This window comes from Lagenorhynchus albirostris, chromosome 4, assembly GCF_949774975.1.
Source record: "Lagenorhynchus albirostris chromosome 4, mLagAlb1.1, whole genome shotgun sequence".
In the NCBI taxonomy this organism is placed as follows: Eukaryota; Metazoa; Chordata; class Mammalia; order Artiodactyla; family Delphinidae; genus Lagenorhynchus; species Lagenorhynchus albirostris.
In genome coordinates this window covers 70,957,528-70,974,021 of record NC_083098.1, presented here as the reverse complement: position 1 = coordinate 70,974,021, position 16,494 = coordinate 70,957,528, and the positions used below count along the sequence as shown (strand labels likewise).

Here is a 16,494-nt window from a genome sequence, read left to right as displayed (position 1 = left end):
GGCTGGTGCACAGGGTATCCCAGAGCTAGTCCCAGGCCAGTTGTGAATGGATCTAGGTCCCAGGGTTTCTGGCTGCAGGGTCCTGGGGTTTCCAAAGTTGTTGTTGGCCTACTGGTGGGTTGGGCAGATCCTGGGGCTGCTGGCTGAAAGGCTCAAGGTGTCCCAGAGCTGGTGTTGGTCAGCTGGTGGGTGGGACTGGGTCCCGGGGGTCCTGGGGCTGGTGCCATTCTGCTGGTGGGAGGGCTATTTCCTCACATGACAGACTGAGGGACTGTGATGGTCTCAGGGCTAGTGCCTGCCCACTGTACTTAGGTATAGCCAGGGTATTGCTGCTGGCTGCAGGGCCCTGGGATTCCTTAAGTTAGTGTCATCTTGCTGGTGGGTGGGAGTGGGTCCCAACATCTGACTGTGTGGTCCCTGGGCGGTTCGAGGACTATTGCTGGTGCTCTGGTATGCAGGGCTTGGTCCTAGGGCTTTATGGTGGACAGGACCATGTCCCAAAATGTCTGTGGGCTCAGAGGGTCTTAGGGCAGTTGGCCTGCTGTTGGGTAGAGTTGTGTCCCTGCCCAGTTAGCTGCTTGGCCTGAGGCATCCCAATACTGGTGCCAACAGGCTGGTGGGCAGGGCTGGGTCCCATCACTAATAAGCTAGAGGGAAGATTCCAAAATGGTACTTGTCAGCACCAGTGTCCTTGCGGTAGAATGAGCTCCCAAAGATGGATGCTGCCAGTGTCTATATCCCTATGGTGAGCTCCAGTTTCATCCTGCCTCTACAGGAGGCTCTCCGAGATCAGCAGGTGGGTCTCATCCAGGCTCCTTTTAAATTACTGTTTCTGCTCTGGGTCCAGAGTGTGTGAGATTTTGTGTGTACCCTTTAGCAGTAGAATCTCTATTTCCCATAGCCCTCTGCGTCTCCTGAGAGTAAGCTCCACTGGCCTTCATAACATGTTCTGAGATCTCATCTTCCTGGTGCAGGACCCCTGGGCTGGAGAGCTTGATGTAGGGCTGACACCTCTTGCTCCTTAGGGAGACTCTCTGAAATTGTCATTATCCTCCCAATTGTGGGTCACCCACCCAGGTATATGGGTCTTGAGTATACCGCATCTTCAGCACTCCTACCTGTCTCATTGTGGTTCCTTCTTTATATCTTTAGTAGTAGAAGATCTTTTCTGCTAGTCTTCTGCCTTTCTCATCAATAGTTGCTCTGTAAATAGTTGTAATTTTAGAGTGCCTGTGGGAGGAGGTGAGCTCAGGATCTTCCTACTCTGCCATCTTGGCCACTCTAGGAATCTTTTTTTTTTTTTTTTAAGTGCATTTCTTTCTCTGTTCTGCTATTGGTTTCTTTGGAAAGCATCAATTATCTGCTAACTGGGCATCATTGCAGGTTCTATAACCATTCATCAGAAATTTAAGATCCCTTTCTTAAGGCACAGGCAAGACCCAAAGTCCTATTTAGCCAGAATAATCACCTCAGGTTAGAATTTTATCCAGGACATTTATTATTCTTTTATTTTTGAGCTAGAAAGCTGTACTGAAGCACGTTGTGACAAAGGGAGAGTGTGGGTTTTTAATTTGTTCCTGGGAATAAAATATCAGTTTCTTTTCTTTTCTGCCTGAAGCTATTTGCTTGCTTCACTTAATAATTAACCCCTCAGAAGAACCAAAAAGCAAAAACAAAAACAAGAACTTTTCAAGGGTAAAACTATAAGTTGTTTTCTCCGACAATTAATAATTTGGTCAGCAGAAGCTGAATTAACTATAAAGTTACAGCTATAAAAGCTGTTTTACATAGTGGAAAGAGAGAGCTCAAGAATGACCTAGACATTTGTTAAAATCTTTAGTTCACCACCTGGCTACTGTGCAGTCTTGGGTAAGTTTCTTATGTGTAGTAAGCTGAAATTTCCACACCTGTAAGATAAAAATAATATTACCTATCATATAGATATTTGGGGGGGAAATGAATACCATAAGTACAATACTGTGACTAGAACATGGTAAGTAGTCATTAGGTAGTAATTGTTCTCATTGTTATTATCTTTCATAAATTCACAGGAATTAGAGAATTAATCTTTTTAAAAACTATTTAAAATGTGAGTACTATTGTAGAAATTTAGAAGAAAAGGTAGCGTTTTTACTTGAGCTGAACTATTGGATCGGGAATAGACCGTAAAGATTTCTCTATTTACTAGAATTTTCCTCTCTCCCAACCTGACAGAGAATGTTGAGGAGATCTTTGTTGAAAATTTGTATTACAGATATCTCCACTTTTAGATAAGAATAACTTATAGATAAAATAACATTCAAATTCATAAAACCAGTATTTTACTAACCATTGTTCATGTGTCAAAAATTGGTTTAGATGAGAAAAAGTTAGATATATAAAATTAAGAAAAACAATATTCTCAAAACTTTGCTTTCTCATGGATAAATTCTTTCACTCATTTGCAAAATGCCATAAATTGTTTAAAATGCTAGATATACACATTTATATAAAATTTAATTTTTTGTCTATTACTGTGTAAGAATAAAGTAATATAGAATAAAATCTTTATTTGAAGGTAAAATAATATAGAGTTTTACCCTTAAAAAATGGGATGTCTTGAGACCTACATGTCTTTATTTTATACTCTACAAAGTCAGCTTGAAAGCATCTAGTCCAGACTTTGTTTTCGGAAAACAAAATGACTTTTTAAAATATAATACATGACAGATGGATGAAAACATATACACACATGCACGTTGAGTGTTCTTTCACACTGATTCCTCAGTGAAAGGAGAGTCTAATGAGAGTTCCTATGAATGGTGACCAGGAGGTGACACAGAAGAACTGTATGCTCACCTTTCTTCCTTAATTTTACTTTGTTAAGACTTGACGTTGTTCGTGTAAGACAAGCTTTGTTTGTTCCCTAACATTGTACTTCTTCCACCATCATTTAGTGTTTCAACTCATTTATAAACTCATGAAGATGAGATGAAATACAATACATTTTTCCTAATGGAATCTTAATCTTTTTCTCATTCAGTAGAAAACTGAAATTTAAGTTACCATTACCTTTGGGCAACTGTGAGATATACACTAAGTCTCTGGAGTTTAAAATATCGTGTTGGGTTTCTATCTTTGAAAATATTAACAACCATAAATACTAAAGCTGGAGGGTTAAAAATGTTTCATTAAAATTCTTGTGGAAGTAAGGTGCCGTGGTCAGAAGAATCTCTCTTCTCTTGACTCAAATCCAGCCTAAGAACTTGTGGAATCCAGGTGTGGGAAAGCTGTATGCCTAGCTGGACCAGCATGCCAACACAAGTACCAAAGAAACTGCCCCGTAACAACTTCATGAAATCGATATTGCCCCAGTTTTGATGCTGTGGAATTTGATGCTTAAAAAGTTATGGCAAATTAAGAAGGTCACACAGCTGATAAGTGGTGAAAAAGACTCTCCTTGACTAACTTTATTCAGCTCCTCTAAGCCCTCTTCTCAACCAGACCAAACTGTGGCCCCAGTCCTGCTAGGCCTGCATAGTCCAATTTTAGTGAGAACCCTGTTAAGCCAGTTTAGAGAGAATCCTCTACCCTCTATATCTGATCAAATTCCTCATGCCCCACATTGGCCTGCCTTCAGCAAAAATCCCAAGTCACTTTAGCAAGAATTCCCCTTACTCTTAATGTCTCCTCTTAGAAATTTTCCATCCACCAACAGCCGCCACCAACCTGCTCCTCTACTGTGTTCCCTTTTCCTTATTGTATTCACGGTAGAGCTCAGTCTCTCTCCTCTATTGCTATAGTCTTGACACTTATCACAATAGTCTGGAATAAAGTTTGCCTTACCATTTTAACAAGTGTCAGAATAATTTTTTTCTTTAACAGAGACAAAACCAAGAATGGAATCAAGTCAGCTGAACTCAAAATCCTGGTTCTTTTCCTTAAATTGCTCAACATTTTCCTTTTCCTTAATAGCTCAACATTTGATATTTTTATTTTCTAACATTAAATTTCTGTTCTCTTAACTAGGCATATTAAAATAGTTTTTTAAAAAGCAGTAGACAGACAGTTCTATTTTTGGATAGCAATGAGCATGACACCTAAAAATTTTTCAAAATCACTTTTTTATGTCACAGAAGTATTTATAATACGGTTTATTTCCTTTTTAAAAAATCTCTGCAGGCCATATGGTCTGTGGGCCAGTGCCTTCTCTGAACCATCCAATGAACTTGGTCAAACATACTTAGTTTAACAGGAAGAGAATTAGCAGATTTTCTTTTTCCATTGTAGAGTCTTTTTTTTTTTTTGGTAATTTTATTGAAGTATAGTTGATTTAAAATGTTGTGTTAGTTTCAGGTGTACAGCAAAGTGATTCAGTTATACTTCTTATACATATATTCATTCTTTTTTAGAATCTTTTCTCATATAGGTTATCATTGAGTAGTTTTAATGACTTTTCCTGCTGTCATAATTATAAATATTAGTTAATGTTGCATTGAGTTGGTGTGTGATATATGTGATTTAAAAAATGGGTATGTAAAGTAAGTTTCCAAAGAATAGTGGTTTTCATTTAATACCTTCATTCATTCATTATGTGGTAATATTTATTATTATTATTATTGCTGAGAGAAAAATGTAACAAAAAATCTTATTAGAAAATCCCTTTTTTGTGGTAGCTATGATGTCTCTCATCACAACTTAGTTTAAACAATTAGAGGTGATTTTCAAAATCTGTAGTCCTATATTTTGGCTGTTTTAAAAATAGAGTTTGTCGCTACTTATCATGTTTATTTTTTAATTAGACAAGAAAGTGTTTATTTTTCTTCATAGTTGACACTTTCCTTCTACTTCATCAAAAGCTTTCATTTTCCTAACTTTAATGCTTTATTGCTGCCTGCTGCCCTTAAAGAGATCATGTTTTCCATTGCCTATAAAAGATCATGCTTAAATTGTGTTCTTTGCTACATCACACAAACAATAGTTTTAATAGTTTTCCTTATTAACTGTACTTTGCCTACTTTAAGAAAAAAATCAGATAAACAAACATCTTCAAGCACAAATGTTTTATTTATCCTGATTTTATTACTCAACATTTATAATCCCTTGAATAAAAACAATTACTAGTGACTTAGGCAATACTTGAAGATCATATCATTTTCACAACCACTGTATGTGATAATTATTATAATGCCCAAATTTTAATCTGAGGGGTTTAATTTACTTTACTTCTCTGAATTCCCACAAACTGTAAGTAATTAATCTTGGACTTGAAACTTGGTCTTTTAAAAATTCAAAGCATTTTACATTTGATCTTCACAAATGTACAATTGAGCAGTAAATATTTATTGTTGATGCTTAATTAAAGTTGTCTGTATCCATTAATCTATTTCTTTATGCTTCAGAAATGTGCTTACCGTGCCTTGAAGAATATTGAAAGTAAAGCTTGGGTGTTTCAATAGAAAATGTTAAAGATATCTGGGTTTTATTTAACGGGACCTATTTCATTACAGAAAAAAAATATTCTAATGTATACTTATGCAGCATGAAAAAGAGCATATCTGACATCAAAAATTTTTGGTTCAGGTTTATTCTGTTAAAGTGTGTCATTCACTTTAATTATCTTGAATACTTGCCCTCTTCTGTTTAATAATGATATATATATATATATATATATATATATATATATATATATATACACACACACACACATACATACATACATACTTAGAGAATGAACTTATGGTTACCAGGGGGAAGGATAATGGGGAAGGATAGGTTGGAAGTTTGTGATTGATGTGTACACACTGCTATATTTAAAACAGGTAGCTAACAAGGACCTACTGTAAAAAAAAATAATTAATTAAAAAAAAAAAGACTTTCCCTGACCCCTTCCTCTCCTGGAACTATCTCACTAGCCCATCTTATTATCTAAGGAAATAAAAACATTTATATATGTGTCTGTGTGTGTGTGTGTGTGTCTGTGTGTGTGTGTATATATATATGTGTATATATATATATATATATATATATATACTGCAGCTTTATATATATAAATATATATATACTGCATCTTTATATATATATATATATATATATATATACACACATATACACTGCAGCTTTAAACCATTCTCAGAAACACTAGGTTTACATATATGTACTTGGCCTGCTAAAAATGTATTCAGCCCACCCCTATGTATCAATAGCTCCCCTTAATCCGTACCTCCTGCTGTTCCTTGTTCTAAGAAGCTAAGACAACACTAACATTTGTCTGCGACAATTATGCTTAGAATTTACAAAAGCATGCTGATGCAAGCCAAACTAGTAGTTTGTGGATTTAGAAGTGGCTTGAATTTCTTTTGGGCTTGCTACTTTATTCTTGTTAGTCCCCTGCCCGACTGCCATCAAGCTCAGTTCAATTCCATTTAAGCCTTTAGCATGCAGACTGTATTTGTCATCACAGCTGATAAAGACAGAATTTATATGATTATACCGATTTTTGAAACTTTACTTCTGAATTCAATTTGAAGTCAAATATATTTTATAATTTAAAATATGTAAAAGAATATGGCCTCAAAATACATAGTACTTAGTATTGTCCACTTTGAATGATACTGAGCTGTCTTCCACTGAATAAGAGTTGATATTAGTACTACAAAACTTTATAAGGCATTTACTACAAACTGGAAAAAGATTCTATTCAGCACTGAATTTAGGGCTGAAATCTCCATTTCAGTGTGGAGGCAGTGTTACCTCTGTTTAATGATCTTATTTTAAGTTTTGATAAAAACATCCTCAGGTTTTAAAGGTTACTGAAAATACTCAAAGCAGATTTCATCAGAAAATATTTCTTCTTATTCACAGTTGTATGTATGCCATATAGTACTTTTTAAATAAATGAGGGAGATGCCTCATTACAAGAATGTACCATGTAGATTAGACTGCCTATATAATGCAAACACTGATATATTAATGACTACTCAAGCAACTGGTTTCTTTTTTTCTTTAACATCTTTATTGTAGTAAAGTTGCTTTACAACGGTGTGTTAGTTTCTGCTTTAAAACAAATTAAATCAGCTATACATATACATATATCACCATATCTCCTCCCTCTTGTGTCTCCCTCACACCCTCCCTATCACACCCCGCTAGGTGGTCACAAAGCACTGAGCTGATCTCCCTGTGCTATGAGGCTGCTTCCCACTAGCTATCTATTTTATATTTGGTAGTATATATAAGTCCATGCCACTCTCTCACTTCGTCCCAGCTAACCCTTCCCCCTCCCTGTGTCCTCAAGTCCATTCTCCACGTGTGTGTCTTTACTCCTGTCCTGCCTCTAGGTTCTTCATAACCATATTAATATTTTTTTAGATTCTATATATATATGTTAGCGTATGGTATTTGTTTTTCTCTTTCTGACATACTTCACTCTGTATGACAGACTCTAGGTCGATCCACCTCACTACAAATAACTCAATTTCATTTCTTTTTATGGCTGAGTAATATTCCATTGTATATATGTGCCACATCTTCTTTATCCATGCATCTGTCGATGGACACTTAGGTTGTTTCCCTGTCATGGCTATTGTAAATAGTGCTGCAGTGAACATTGTGATACATGACCCTTTTTGAATTATGGTTTTCTCAGGGTATATGCCCAGTAGTAGGATTGCTGGGTCATATGATAGTTCTACTTTTCGTTTTTTAAGGAACCTCCATATTGTTCTCCATAGTGACTGTATCAATTTACATTCCCACCAACAGTGCAAGAGGGTATGCTTTTCTCCACACACTCTCCAGCTTTTATTGTTTGTACATTTGTTATGATGGTCATTCTGACTGGTGTGAGATGATACCTCATTGTAGTTTTGATTTACATTTCTCTAGTGATTAGTGATGTTGAGCATTCTTTCATGTGTTTGTTGGCAATCTGTAAATCTTCTTTGGAGAAGTGACTATTTAGGTCTTCTGCCCATTTTTGGATTGAGCTGTTTGTTTTTTGATATTGAGCTGCATGAGCTGCTTGTAAATTTTGGAGATTAATCCTTTGTCAGTTGCTTCATTTGAAAATATTTTCTCCCATTCTGAGGGTTGTCTTTTTGTCTTGTTTATGGTTTCCTTTGCTGTGCAAAAGCTTTTAAGTTGCGTTAGGTCCCATTTGTTTATTTTTGTTTTTATTTCCTTTTCTCTAGGAGGTGGGTCAAAAAGGATCTTGCTGTGGTTTATGTCATAGAGTGTTCTGCCTATGTTTTCCTTTAAGAGTTTTATAGTGTCTGGCCTTACATTTAGGTCTTTAATCTATTTTGAGTTTATTTTTGTGTATGGTGTTAAAGAGTGTTCTAATTGCCTTCTTTAACATGTAGCTGTCCAGTTTTCCCAACACCACTTACTGAAGAGGCTGTCTTTTCGCCATTGTGTATTCTTGACTTCTTTATCAAAAATAAGTTGACCATATGTGCGTGGGTTTACCTCTGGCCTTTCTATCCTGTTGCATTGATCTATATTTCTGTTCTTGTGGCAGTACCATACTGTCTTGATTACTGTAGCTTTGTAGTGTAGTCTGAGGTCTGGAGGTCTGATTCCTCCAGCTCCGTTTCTCTTTCTCAAGATTGCTTGGGCTATTCAGGGTCTTTTGTGTTTCCATACAAATTGTGAAATTTTTTGTTCCAGTTCTGAGAAAAATGCCATTGGTCCTTTGATAAGGATTGCATTGAATCTGTAGATTGCTTTGGGTAGAATAGTCACTTTCACAGAGTTGATTCTTCCAATCCAAGAACATGGTATATCTCTCCATCTGTTTGTATCATCTTTAATTTTTTTCATTAGTGTCTTACAGTTTTCTGCATACAGGTCTTTTGTCTCCTTAGGCAGGTTTATTCCAGGGTATTTTTTTCTTTTTCTTGCAATGGTAAATGATAGTGTTTCTTTAATTTCTCTTTCAGCTTTTTCACCATTAGTGTATAGGAATGCAAGAGATTTCTGTGCATTAATTTTGTATCCTGCTACTTCACGAAATTCATTGATTACCTCTAGTAGTTTTCTGGTAGGGTCTTTAGGATTCCCTATGTATAGTAAGTATCATGTCATCTGCAAACAGTGACAGCTTTACTTCTTCTTTTCCTATTTAGATACCTTTTGTTTCTTTTTCTTCTCTGATTGCTATGGCTAAAACTTCCAAAACTATGTTGCATAATAGTGGTGAGAGTGGGGAACCTTGTCTTCTTCCTAAACTTAATGGAAATGGTTTCAGTTTTACACCATTGCAAATGATGTTGGCTGTGGTTTTGTCATATATGGCCTCTATTATGTTGAGGTAAGTTCCCTCTATGCCTACTTTCTGGATGGTTTTTATCATAAGTGGTGTTGAATTTTGTCAGAAGCTTTTTCTGCATCTATTGAGATGATCATATGGTTTTTCTCCTTCAATTTGTTAATATGGTGTATCACATTGATTGATTTGCCTATATTGAAGAATCCTTGCATTTCTGGGATAAACCCCACTTGATCATGGTGTATGATCCTTTTAATGTGCTGTTGGATTCTGTTTGCTAGTATTTTGTTGAGGATTTTTGCATCTATGGTCATCAGTGATATTGGCCTGTAGTTTTCTTTCTTTGTGACATCTTTGTCTGGTTTTGATATCAGGGTGATGGTGGCCTCGTAGAATGAGTTTGGGAATGTTCCTCCTTCTGCTGTATATTGAAAGAGTTTCAGGAGGATAGGTGTTACCCCTCTCTAATTGTTTTATAGAATTCGCGTGTGAAGCCATCTGGTCCGGGGCTTTGGTTTGTTGGAAGATTTTTAATCACAGTCTCAATTTCAGTGTTTTGATTGGTCTGTTTATATTTTCTATTTCTTCCTGGTTCAGTCTCGGAAGGTTGTGCTTTTCTAAGAATTTGTCCATTTCTTCCAGGTTGTCCATTTTATTGGCATAGAGTTGCTTGTAGTAATTTCTCATGATCCTTTGTATTTCTGCAATGTCAGTTGTTACTTCTCCTTTTTCATTTCTAATTCTATTAATTTGATTCTTCTCCCTTTTTTTCTTGATGAGTCTGGCTAATGGTTTATCTATTTTGTTTATCTTCTCAAAGAACCAGCTTTTGGTTTTGTTGATCTTTGCTATAGTTTCCTTCATTTCTTTTTCATTTATTTCTGATCTGATCTTTATGATTTCTTCCCTTCTGCTAACATTGGTGGTTTTTGTTCTTTCTCTAATTGCTTTAGGTGTAAGGTTAGGTTTTTTACTTGAGATGTTTCTTGTTTCTTGAGGTGGGATTGTATTGCTATAACCTTCCCTCTTACAACTGCTTTTGTTGCATCCCATAGGTTTTGGGTCGTCGTGTTTTTATTGGCATTTGTTTCTAGGTATTTTGAATTCTTCTTTGATTTCTTTAGTGATCTTTTCATTATTAAGTAGTGTATTGTTTAGCCTCCATGTGTTTATATTTTTTACAGATTTTTTCCTGTAGTTGATATCTAGTCCCATAACATTGTGGTCAGAAAAGATACTGGATATGATTTCAATTTTCTTAAATTTACCAAGACTTGATTTGTGACCCAATATATGATCTATCCTGGAGAATGTTCCATAGCACTTGAGAAGAAAGTGTATTCTCTGTTTTTTGAATGGAATGCCCTATAAATATCAATTAAATCCATCTTGTTTAATGTATCATGTAAAGCTTCTCTTTCCTTATTTATTTTCATATTGAATGATCTGTCCATTGGTAAAAGTGGGGTGCTAAAGTCCCCTACTATGATTGTGTTACTGTCGATTTCCCCATTTTTGGCTGTTAGCATTTACCTTATGTATTGAGTTGCTCCCCTGTTGGGTGCATAAATATTTAACAATTGTTATGTCTTCTTCTTGGATTAATCCCTTGATCATTATGTAGTGTCCTTCTTTGTCTCTTGTAATAGTCTTTATTTTAACATCTATTTTGTCTGATATGAGAATTGTTACTCCAGCTTTCTTTTGATTTCCATTTGCATGGAATATGTTTTCCCATCCCCTCAGTTTCCGTCTGTATGTGTCTCTAGGTCCGAAATGGATCTCTTGTAGACAGCATATATACAGGTCCTGTTTCTGTATCCATTTAGCCAGTCTGTGTCTTTTGGTTGCAGCATTTAATCCATTTACACTTAAGGTAATTATCGATATGTATGTTCCTATTACCATTTTCTTAATTGTTTTGGATTTGTTATTGTAGGTTTTTTCCTTCTCTTGTGTTTCCTCCCTAGAGAAGTTCTTTTAGCATTTGTTGTACAGCTACAACAAATTGCAAAGCTGGTTTGCAAAGCTGGTTTTGTGGTGCTGAATTCTTAGCTTTTGCTTGTCTGTAAAGGTTTTAATTTCTCCATCGAATCTGAATGAGATCCTTGCTGGTTAGGGTAATCTTGGTTGTAGGTTTTTCCCATTCATCACTTTAAATATGTCCTGCCACTCCCTTCTGGCTTGCAGAGTTTCTATGGAAAGATTAGCTCTTAACCTTATGGGGATTCCCTTGTATGTTATTTGTTGTTTTTCCCTTGCTGCTTTTAATATTTTTTCTTTGTATTTAATATTTGATAGTTTGATTAATATATGTCTTGGCGTGTTTCTCCTTGGGTTTATCCTCTATGGGACTCTCTGCGCTTCCTGGACTTGACTATTTCCTTACCCATGTTAAGGAAGTTTTCAACTATAATATTTGAAATATTAGCTCAGACCCTTTCTTTTTCTCTTCCTTTTTTGGGTCTCCTATAATTCGAATGTTGTTGTGTTTAATGTTGTCCCAGAGGTCTCTGAGATGGTCCTTGGTTCTTTTCATTCTTTTTTCTTTATTCTGCTCTGTAGCAGTTATTTCCACTATTTTATCTTCCAGGTCACTTATCCGTTCTTCTGCCTCAGTTATTCTGCTATTGATTCCTTCTAGAGAATTTTTAATTTCATTTATGGTGTTGTTCATCATTGTTTGTTTGCTCTTTAGTTCTTCTAGGTCTTTGTTAGTGTTTCTTTTATTTTCTCCATTCTATTTCCAAGATTTTGGATCATCTTTTCTATCATTACTCTGAATTCTTTTTCCGGTAGACTGCCTATTTCCTCTTTATTTGTTTGGTCAGGTGGGTTTTTACCTTGCTCCTTCATCTGCTCTGTGTGTCTTTGTCTTCTCATTTTGCTTAACTTACTGTGCTTGTGGTCTCCTTTTTGCAGGCTGCAGGTTCGTAGTTCCCATTATTTTTGGTGTCTGCCCCCAGTAGGTTAGTCTGGTTCAGTGGGTTATGTAGGCTTCCTGGTGGGGGGGACTGGTGCCTGTGTTCTGGTGGATGAGGCTGGATCTTGTTTTTCTGGTGGGCAGAACCACATGTGATGGTGTCTTTTTGGGTGTCTGTGAACTTAATATGATTTTAGGCAGCCTCTCTGCTAATGGATGGGATTGTGTTTCTGTCTTGCTAATTATTTGGCCTAGTGTGTCTAGCACTTTAGCTTGCTGGTCATTGAGTGGAGCTGGGTCTTAGCATTGAGATGGAGATTTCTGGGAGAGTTTTCACCGTTTGATATTATGTGGAGCTGGGAGGTCTCTGGTGGACCAATGCTCTGAACTTGGCTCTCCAACCACAAAGGCACAGCCATGACACCTGGGTCCAGAAGAAAAGGGAGAGAGAAAGAAAGAAAGAAAGGAAGGAAGGAAGGGAAAGAAAGGAAGGAAGGGAGGAAGGGAGGGAAAGAAAGAAAGAAAGGAAGGAAGGAAGAAAGAAAGAGAAAGAAAAAGTTGCTAAAATAAAAAATAATTATAAGAATAAAAAAATTAAAAATAATTTAAAAAAAGAAAGAAGAGAGAACAACCAAACCAGAAAACAAATCCACCAAAGATAATAAGTGCTAAGAACTATACTAAAAAAAAAAAAAAAAAAAAAACCGACAGACAGAACCCTAGTACAATTGATAAAAGCAAATCTATACAGACAAAATCACACAAGGAAGCATACACATACACACTCATGAAATGATAAAAAGGAAATATATATATATCTTTGCTCCCAAAGTCCACCACCTCAATTTTGGGATGATTTGTTGTCTATTCATGTATTCCACAGACACAGGGTACATCAAGTTGATTGTGGAGATTTAATCCACTGCTCCTGAGGCTGCTGAGAGAGATTTCCCTTTCTCTTCTTTGCTTGCACAGCTCCTGGGCTTCAGCTTTGGATTTGGCCCCGCCTCTGTGTGTAGGTCGCCTGAGGGCCTCTGTTCTTCCCTCAGACAGGATGGGGTTAAAGTAGCAGCTGATTAGGAGCCTCTGGCTCACTCAGGCGGGGGGGGGGGGGGGGGGGGGGGGGGGGGGGGTATGGAATATGATGCGACCCTGTGGTGGCAGAGGCCAGCGTGCTGTTGTAATAGCCTGAGGCCTGCCTTGTGTCCTCCCAGCGAAGTTGTCCCTGGATCACGGGACCCTGGCAGTGGCGGGCTGCACAGGCTCCCAGGAGGGGAGGTGTGGAGAGTGACCTGTGCTTGCACACAGGCTTCTTGGTGGTGGCAGCAGCAGCCTTAGCATTTCATGCCCACCTCTGGGGTCCGTGCTGCTAGCTGTGGCTCACGCCCATCTCTGGAGCTCCTTTGTGTGCTCGGAATCCCTTCTCCTCACGCACCCCGAAGCAATGGTCTCTTGCCTGTTAGGCAGGTCCAGACTTTTTCCCGGAATCTCTCCCGGCTAGCTGTGGCGCACTAGCCCCCATCAGGCTATGTTCACCCAGCCAACCCCAGTCCTCTCCCTGGGATCTGCCCTCCGAAGCCCAAGCCTCAACTCCCAGCCCCCACCCGTCCCAGCGGGTGATCAGACAAGCCTCTCGGGCTGGTGACTGCTGGTCGGCACCGATCCTCTGTGTGGGAATCTCTCCACTTTGCCCTCTGCACCCCTGTTGCTGCGCTCTCCTCTGTGGCTCTGAAGCTTCCCCCCTGCTACCCCCCATCTCTGCCAGTGAAGGGGCTTCCTAGCATGTGGAAACTTTTCCTCCTTCACAGTTCCTTCCCAGTGGTGCAGGTCCCATCCCTATTCTTTTGTCTCTGTTTTTTTCTTTTTTCTTTTCCCCTACCCAGGTACATGGGGGAGTTTCTTGCCTTTTGGGAAGTTCTGAGGTCTTCTGCCAGTGTTCAGTAGGTGTTCTGTAGGAGCTATTCCACATGTAGATGTATTTCTGATATATTTGTGGAGAGAAAGGTGATCTCTAAGTCTTACTCTTCTGCCATCTTGTAAGTCTCTGGTTTCTTTCTTATTTCCTCTTTTGATTAATAATTTAGGAGTGGTATGGAAAACAGGGTGGTAGAAAGGTATATTAGATACAGTATTATGGGTGAAAGGGTATAGAAAATAGAAGGGAATATTGAATGTTTAGTGTAGAAAAGGAAAGGAATCTTGAGAGAAACACAAAAATATTGATACTTTCATGAACCAATACTCCTTGTACACATCAAAACTTCCGAATACTTTGTGATGAGAGTTCTTACATATTTAACTATAGAGTCTTTTGACTTTTTGTTTTCTTAGGGAACGTTTTTGGGGATAGCAGACATATTAGCTCTCTAACAGACAATTTGAACTAATTCTATAATATTGAAGGCCATTAAAATCTATTTGGCTGGCAAACGAAAATTAAAATATAAAAGTATTAAAACTAATCTTTGTTATAATTAACGAGGCTTGCATTAGGAACAACCATAAAGCCCAACACTGAGAAATGGTGTTGAAAATTCTTTGTGATTCTTCTTCCAGTTTCATTTTGATTTCTGTCTCTAAAAACATCTGAAAAGTTGTTTAAGCATGATGTTAAATGGTGAATGCTAGAGATTATAGTATTACAATTTCATATATTTGCTTAATAAGTATTTGCTTTTTTCCCTCTCTCCGTTCTTTCTTCCCTCCCTCCTTCTATTTCCCATTCCTCCCTCCACCCTTCCCCCTTCCTTCTTTCCTTTTTTCCTTCTTTCCTTTCTTTCCAGTTCTTAATAAAGAATTCATGCAGTATAAATTATTCTTGGGAAGATTGAATCTTAAATAACATTTCTTTCATTTATCAAATTTTAATATTCATCCTATACAATGCTATAAAAATAAACATTATTTACATATGTATTTAAACAATATTCTAATACATAAAAACATGTGTTATTTTTAAAAGAGAAAATATCTGTAGTTTTATATCTATGTAGATATTTGCAGATAAGTCTTGGGAAACACTGCAAACTAAATAAGGTTTTCTTTTTGAAGCCATGTTGTGTTTCGTCTCTGCTTCATTTTCAGCTCTCATATTGTCATCCAAGCCCTCACTTCTCTTGTCTCACAGAGATTGTTACTGCTGTGCTCTGTTTTGCACCTTAGGTTGAACTTTATTAATATATTATTGGATAAGGCAGAAAAAGAAATGACTGAAACATCTGCCAAAGATCATCTGGAACTTCCATGTGGCAAGAGAATGTCTTTAGCATCCAGCAGAAATGGCTATGTATTCTCTTCCTGAAGGCATTCACATGAAGGGCCTCTATCACTATCCCTGCTTATTTTCCATTATTTAGTCAACTGACAATCAAAATATTTTTCTTGGTGCCCGTCTGATTCCTCTACTGCCTTTATTTAAGTCCATTGCTTCCATGTGTTCCTCTGAAGAGAAACGATTAAATAGCAGTTCTCTCAAGACTGAAAAAAAAGTTTTTATTTTTGAAAATCCACAAAATTACCCAGATTCCCTTAGAAGAAAAAATTGGGGTCATAGGCACAGAAATGAGTTCTATCAAATGGAAGAGTCCCAGGTATTAAAAGGTAAACTAGATTTTAGCATACAGATGTCTTTTCTTACACAAAACCTGACAATTGCAGGTTTGAGCAGCTTATTATATAGTCATTGCTTCCTCTTCAATAACTCATTTTGATATTTTGTAATTTGCCAAAACGTGCCTTTGTGATCCCACAGGCTCTTAAGTACTTTGTAATGAGTGTGTATGAACAGATGGAAAATGTTTTCAATTTCAGGGAAAACCACTAATGGATGTCACCAGCTATTAGAAAAGCTCAGGTGGCTCCATTTTCCAAGGAAAGGTATTGTCATAAAGCTCTTCATTTTTTAATAAAATGTTTGCTCATTTATACCTGGATGGTAATTTAAGATTTCACAAGTCTAAACAGATTACAACTATAGTTGGAAATTATTTAGTGCTAAATAGCCTGGAAATCCAATCTCAAGAATCTCACCTGAAAACAGTAATGACAATCCAGGTCATTTTATTAGCGCAACATGAATTACTATAAAAACAATCCCCTTGAATAAGTGGACAAAGACATTTCACTAAGAAGTCAAATCCATGCTTGAGCTTTGGTGATAATCCCTCTTTTAAAGTAAAAAGGAGTATACCTTCTGTCCTCAATTTGTATCCCAAACTAACACATCTTCTCAAACAGAAACACGTCAAAGGAATGATTGTAGCAGAGGCTGTTCCCAAAGTATAGTCTATCTCATGTTCAAAAGGTAGTTACTTGTTCTCCA

The 16,494-nt window shown here is 37.2% G+C and overlaps 1 pseudogene; it reads left to right on the top strand.

Annotated features, from left to right (window-relative positions):
* The first annotated feature begins 715 nt into the window (after positions 1-715).
* Positions 716-16,494, top strand: part of LOC132519084 (retinoic acid receptor RXR-gamma-like) — a 50,572-nt pseudogene continuing 34,793 nt past the window's right edge.